Raw genomic sequence first — 6767 nt, 5'->3', positions numbered from 1 at the left:
GGCATAATTCTCAGGCAGAACAATGAACACTTTTGCTTATCGTTAAACGTTAAAACATCTGTCACGAAAAATCAAATGACCCGGAAAACTCTGTAGAAAAGTGATCCTCCTTCGTGACAATGCTCGACCACATTCTGCGACTGTGACACAGATTCTGTTGCGTAAATTTCAATGGGAACAATGAAAACATCCACCTTATAGCTCGGACCTCTCACCACGTGATTTCCATATGTGTGGCCAAATGAAAGAAGACACGACTGGGAAAGATTTCAGCACGGAATACGAAGTGAAGAAAAGAAACTTAAAATGGTTACGAGAAATCGGAGGCAAATTTTTTTAGGACGGAATTCGAAAATTGATTCCTCGTTGCGACAAGTGTTTACAGATAACTCGTTGACTATGTTGCGAAGTAGTAAGCTGGGCTGTAAGTTTACGTTGTTAAGAAAATAGATTTTTTCATTCGTTCCTAATTTCTTTTTTAGAGGGAAAGTGTCATTTATTGACTCACTCTCATACGTTGCATTTCGATAGAAATGTAACTCGAATTGAATTATGAGCCACGATTGATTCGGCGAATCGAAGCTTGCAAAAGAGAAATTCGAACTGTAAATCGCCAATTTGTATGACACCTTAGCGCGGTATAATTTTCGAAAAAGTATTTACAATTTGATAAATATTCGAGGTGTGAAAATAGCCTGGAAAATTCGAATCGAGAGTGCTATTTGGCTTGGTATCCCGGAAAGTATGAAAACACCAAAATTTTTATGTAGAAATTATGTACTCTTTAACGACGAATTTATCTACGTAAGTAGCTTTTAGAAAAGGCCATTACTTTAAATAATATATTGAGAATTATTATCTTCTGTTTTCCGTTTTCGTTGAACTTTCTATTAAGACTACAAATAAGTTCCCGCGGTTATTAATATAATAAAAAAAACGTTACAAAAATTTCAATGAAAATATTTGCCTTCGGAATTCACCAATCTTTTGAAAAACTGCTTGGTCCTTTGAGGCGATAAATCGACCCATTTTTAAATTTCCGCTCGAATCGTCTGAGGTCGTCCGGAGCGCGATTTGTCGTTCATATCGAAATCACAACTTTCGAACCTCTTAAACCAATCTTGACGCGTTCTTCCCGACACAATATTGTCTCCATACGTCTTAGAAATTATTCTGGTTGCTTCAGCGCCGGTTTTTCCGCGATAAAAATAGCGAAGAGTGCAACGGCGAATATGCACTTTGCCAGCGTTCATTTTTAACGAAACTTAACACCTGGGTAAATTGCCTAATTGCGAACTATAATGTACACATTACTAAGAAAGAAAAAACAATTGACCACGTGAACTCGGCACCGGGGGCTGGCCGGGTGTGGTGTAGGTTTCGAGGGGGCAGTGGTTAGGCCGCATGCTGGTTAGGGGCCCTTTTTCCAGGCCCCGACGTGTGAGTTGCGAACAGCTCCGGTACCAATCTGGAGAATTGGTGGAGTGTTGGAAAGTCACTCCGCGCCACCCGTAGCGTGGGGATTCCTCCTCACAAGGGCCCTGAACGGGTAGGCGGACGACCTGTACCCCTTGAGGGTCTAGTCGGACGACCGCGTTGATTGGGCGTATCTCAATCCCAAGCCCCGTGGGGGTCCGTGTGGGTAGGCCTAACGGTAGAGTACCGCACGTAAAACTGCAACCTGATAGTGACCACGTGAACTACACCATACTATTGTTAGAATCATTTAAACTTGACTACGGGAGTTTATTTATATTTCTAATACATGCAAAGATATGAAATATGGATAAATTGGAATTTTCATTTTCAATATTATAAGGTAAATTATTATACTTGTGATGTCCTTATTTAATATTGTATATTGTGTACATACACTACCGGCCGAAAGTTTGGAATCACCTGGCAAATTACGTTAACATTGAATCTGCTACTAATTCTTTATTGATTTGAAATTGATGCTGTGGAAGTCAATAGCACTTTACCTCATTTCGATTGATTTGAATGATAAAAAATTCGTAAAAAGATTGTTATAAATGCTACCTTTCTTCAGGGAATTTTTGTGCAATTTGCAATGCACAGTGATTCCAAACATTTGGCCGGTAGTGTAAGGGTTAATTAACAGTGATTCCAAACATTTGGCCAATAGTGTAAGGGTTAATTGAGTTAAAGCAAAATTTGCAAAGGTATGTTTTGTGAAAAGATGATACTGAAAAAGAATATGTTGTTTCAAACGTTACGCATAACGAAAGTTATAAATGCACTATTGATTTTAGGTGATATTTTTTTTTCAAATTTTAGGATTAAACATTGAGGATTAAAGTATTTGGTAAAATATTTGATTGAAACAAGGTATTAAAGATAAAAAATAGATATGATAAAATCATGTTTTCCAATAATATGTACTTTTATGCACTAGAAGAATTTTTCATATAATTGTTATGCGTTTTTTTCAGCTCTTTTTCAACTTTAAAAAGTTAAAGAAAAGAATTGTAATACCCAAGACTTGCGAAAAGTTCATTTTATGCTTTTTTAGATAATTATAATAATTACCTCGTACCAATCTCGTTCATAAGTATTCGGTCTATCGAAAAATTCCCATCGAATTTTTATGGAGAATGTGTTGTGAAGAATTTTTTATTATATTTATAAATAGTCGTCATAAAAATAGTAATAATATAATGTTAATATTATATTCAGTGCATTGAATTAAATATAGTATTGCCATAGACACCAACTGTGAAAATGTAAACAAGAAAAGAAAGATACAGTGCCTTTTACAAGCGATGGAAACATTTGCATAGACCTAATATTAGGACACTTACTGAATATGAAGCAAAGCTATACAATATTTACAGAATTATTAAGATCCTGAAAAAAATAATTCAATCTGGAATTTCACAGTACAAGGAGTATATAGATACATGCGATGAAACTTCCAAATATCTATCTCCATTTATGGTGCCGTCATGAAAATAAGATCCTAAAAGTGTCATTGACACGAAATTGAATTTGAAAGTGAGTTTGTCGTAGATCGTTGAACTTGTCTCCGCAACAACTTTCGTATAATATAGTCGTAAAAAAAAGTCGTGCTGTCGCCATTACGCGAATACCACTGCAAATTTAAAAAATCTATTCAAGCCATCGCATTGCGTATAAGAAAAAATGAAACTTTGTCACCCTCTATTTTTCTCACAAATCTACCACTTACGAGAAAAACGTTGGAATCTAACAGCGTGAACACCTTGGATATTTTCACTGATATATGATACTAACTTTGGCGAAGAAATGTAATTTAGTCCTTTCCTTGCTGGTGGTGCATATAGGCGCTTTAAAAATTTGTTCGCACTATGCTATTGAAGCCTTTTGGCGCATTTTCACCTTAATGTAATCCTTAAGTTTATTCTTTACGCACCTCGAAAAAATGTTTTAAACGATACGGTCAAAACATAAGATTTTACGGCCGTGGTTGAATATTTATTTATTAAATTATATACTGCTCGGCAAAAAAATGGTAACATAAATTTGTGGAAATCGCGTAGAAAATTGTAAAGGTCGCATTTAACAACTTTTTTATCCGAGCCCGTAATGAAAATATTAAAAAATAGGTTTTGTAGATTTATGTTAATTACACACATGCTGAAAATTTCATCGAAATTGGAACATAGATTTTAAACAAATAGTCACATTTTCACGTCACATTAATATTCGGACACTTTACGAAAAATAGATATTTCATATAGGTATAAAATTTACGAAAAATTGCGATTGCAATTCTTTCAGTCTCGTTTGTAACCCAATTTTTGAATTTATTGGTGCTTTTCTAATACTTTGGTCTAATTTTCAAGATTTTCTATTGTTAGGGATTGGGTTTATGACATGGACGCTTGTTTACGCTATTTTTGAATGCGCCCCTTTCTTGCTTCGCTTTAATTAAAATTTCCTTTCAAACTGGCGACGATTTCTGGATTTTTGCGGGCCACATACCTTCCTGATGCCCACTCGTGAACATTCAATGTCATAAAACCTTTCCTGTCACTCTGACCGCCCAAGTCCCGTTACGAGCGAGCTATCCTTGGGCCCCAATCCCCCGCCATCGCGACATGCCGCCACCCTGCCAACTTGGAAATTCCAGGGTGGGCGGGCCATGGAGGACTGTCCAAAGGGGTAGACACGTTCCAATTGGCGTAGACCACCACCTCCTACCCATCCACTTTTTTATAAAATAAGCTCACCAACGGGGCACACGAACAGACAAGAGATAGACAATTAACTCACGTCGAATACACGCCACATAAAAGTACCACTCGTCAGAAATAAAGTATTTTCTTTTAATATATTAAAATACGTGCACACTCTAAGTCAGTCACCACGACATCACACCACCATCTAAACCTTACCAACTGTCGCGTCGCGTTCTTTTGCGATGTTCAACAGGAAGCTCGCGGGCGCGACTGTTACCCGCTAAATTAATCTTGGGTAACTAGTTCAAAATCTACTTTGCTCAAACGTTAGCAAAACGTAGAGTGCGTCACGTGTACTTGTGTCTCCTCGAACGGCTGGAGATCTAATGGTGTTCGCTCGATGGAACCTTTTTCGAATTTGTCGCTCGATCGCCGAATTTTTCTGGAGTCCGCAGTGACTCCCCCGCCAAGTGCAAGAAGGCACGCTGATTGGTTTTTCACGAAAGTACAGATTACCAATCAACGTGCCCCTTGAGTGGCACTCACCCTTCCATTGCGCCCTTGGCGCGCTTTTCCTTGGAAGGAGTGGGGCCCTACCTGCGGAATCTTCGCTGTCCTTCGGTGACGCGTCGGAAATTCCCGCCAGGTCAACCCTCGGCCGAAAGTGCCGTTATACGCGCGTGTGGATTGACCCTTCAGTAATACCTGGTTTATGACACGTCTTCGGTTATTGAGGACGCGGAAAAGTCGAAATTCTAAAGGCATTGTTCTGTAAGAAATGACTTATTTTTTCGCGGAGCTACGAAGCGTCTTTGTTCTCAAAAATAACCTTCTCGTGCGAGCGTGCCATAAACCCGGTCAACGAAGACCCCATGCGTTCCGTACCTGCGCGACGGAACACCAACGAACCAGCGACAATCCAGCGCCACCACTCTCGAACATACAGCTTGTTCGAAGTACAAGACGCACCATCTATGTAACGTAAATCCGGAGATTGTGGAGGTGGGTGTAATATTTTAGGACAATTATATAACGAATATTCCCGTACCATTCGAGCCTTGTGCTTTATTATTTTCACTTTTTAGTATATTTTTAGTAAATTTTACTCATTGTGTACTACGAAATTCCAGACTAAATCATTTTTCCAGGATCTCAATATTATTGTAACGACTGTTCAGATTTGCTTCATATACAATAAATGTCCTAATGTTTATGACCAGGATTGCATGTTATTGGCATTTAAATCCTCCGCGTAAACGTTAATCTTCTTAATACCCAGCGAGATTACGCGCTTAACACGCCAAAAATCTTTCGCGCCACACTTTTTCCATACCGTAAACTTAACATCAAACGGGCTGAATGCCACTTGTAAAGACAACATTGACTTTCTTAGCGCAATGTTAATTAACGAGGGCACAATTTTGCGACAACGTTCAATAATAATTACACTTCAAGTAAGAATGTTTTTGATAATATTTGATAAGTGTTTCATACACAAGATTTACGCGAGATTTTACACGGTAATAACGTAATAACAATAAAGAAATCGTTGAACGTTGATTGAAAGTTCGTTTATTGAACTCTGTGTCTATTTTATTCTTGTTCCTTTGCTACCTCTGAGATATTTACATTTCACAATTGTCGCACAATTTCGTTCTTCTTAAGGCAGAATGAATACCGAACTCGTTAAAACTTTTACAGTTTCAGATTCAAATTAGTGGCGAGGAAGCAAGAAAATATCCTAAATGTTTCGTAAAGGCCGGTTCAAAGAATGAAATATTCACGAATAACGTCGGAACTGGAACAAACTTTCGCTCTTTAGTTTGCCAGTATCGGAAATTTATAATTATTCTCATGATAATTGTTTTTAAACTGTTAATAATTAGAACGTGTGTCCAACTGCAAGATCTTATTCAACGTAGTGATAATTACTCCTCTTTGTATTAAAGGTAAGTAAGTGGCCAGGTTCGATTTAACCCTTTACACTCCTTTGTCGAGTCACACTCGACATTTTTAAATTGCCAGTTTAAATATGTATCTTATTTTGTAATATCTTTTTTTACATTTAAATAAGCAACATTACATATATTATATATGACCCCTTTTTGTAATAAAAAAAGTGCAATTATTACAGAAAAGTGTCACACACATGTAATGAAGCAATTGCTTACATTGCTTCCTATCAATCAATTGTCCTTTGAAGTAAGAAGAAGATGAAAAAAAAATTCGGAGTGCAAAGGGTTAAGAAATGAGTATTCAAGTAATACTATAATATAATTACTAATACTAATAATAGTGGTATAATTAATTTTCATTTGTTATCTGAATAACTGCAGCACATCTAATCATTCCACTATGTAGTACTTCGTACGCAGTTATTTGAACAAGTAGGTACGCTAAGAATGGACAAAATCAATTAAACATGTCGTTAAAAAAGGTTCGATGAATTTAAACGGTGTTGGGAAATCTTGAAAGATAATCCACACAGTATACTCCTAAGAGTGCAACAACATCGGAAATGATTAAAAGTGCCCATGATAAGGATCCAATTTAGAGGACCGTCGATTGAAAGTTTCTGACATTGTC

Source organism: Habropoda laboriosa, unplaced genomic scaffold (genome assembly GCF_001263275.1).
Source record: "Habropoda laboriosa isolate 0110345459 unplaced genomic scaffold, ASM126327v1 scaffold520, whole genome shotgun sequence".
Lineage (NCBI taxonomy): Eukaryota > Metazoa > Arthropoda > Insecta > Hymenoptera > Apidae > Habropoda > Habropoda laboriosa.
The sequence above is the reverse complement of the archived record's forward strand: the minus strand, read 5'-3'. Positions refer to the sequence as shown.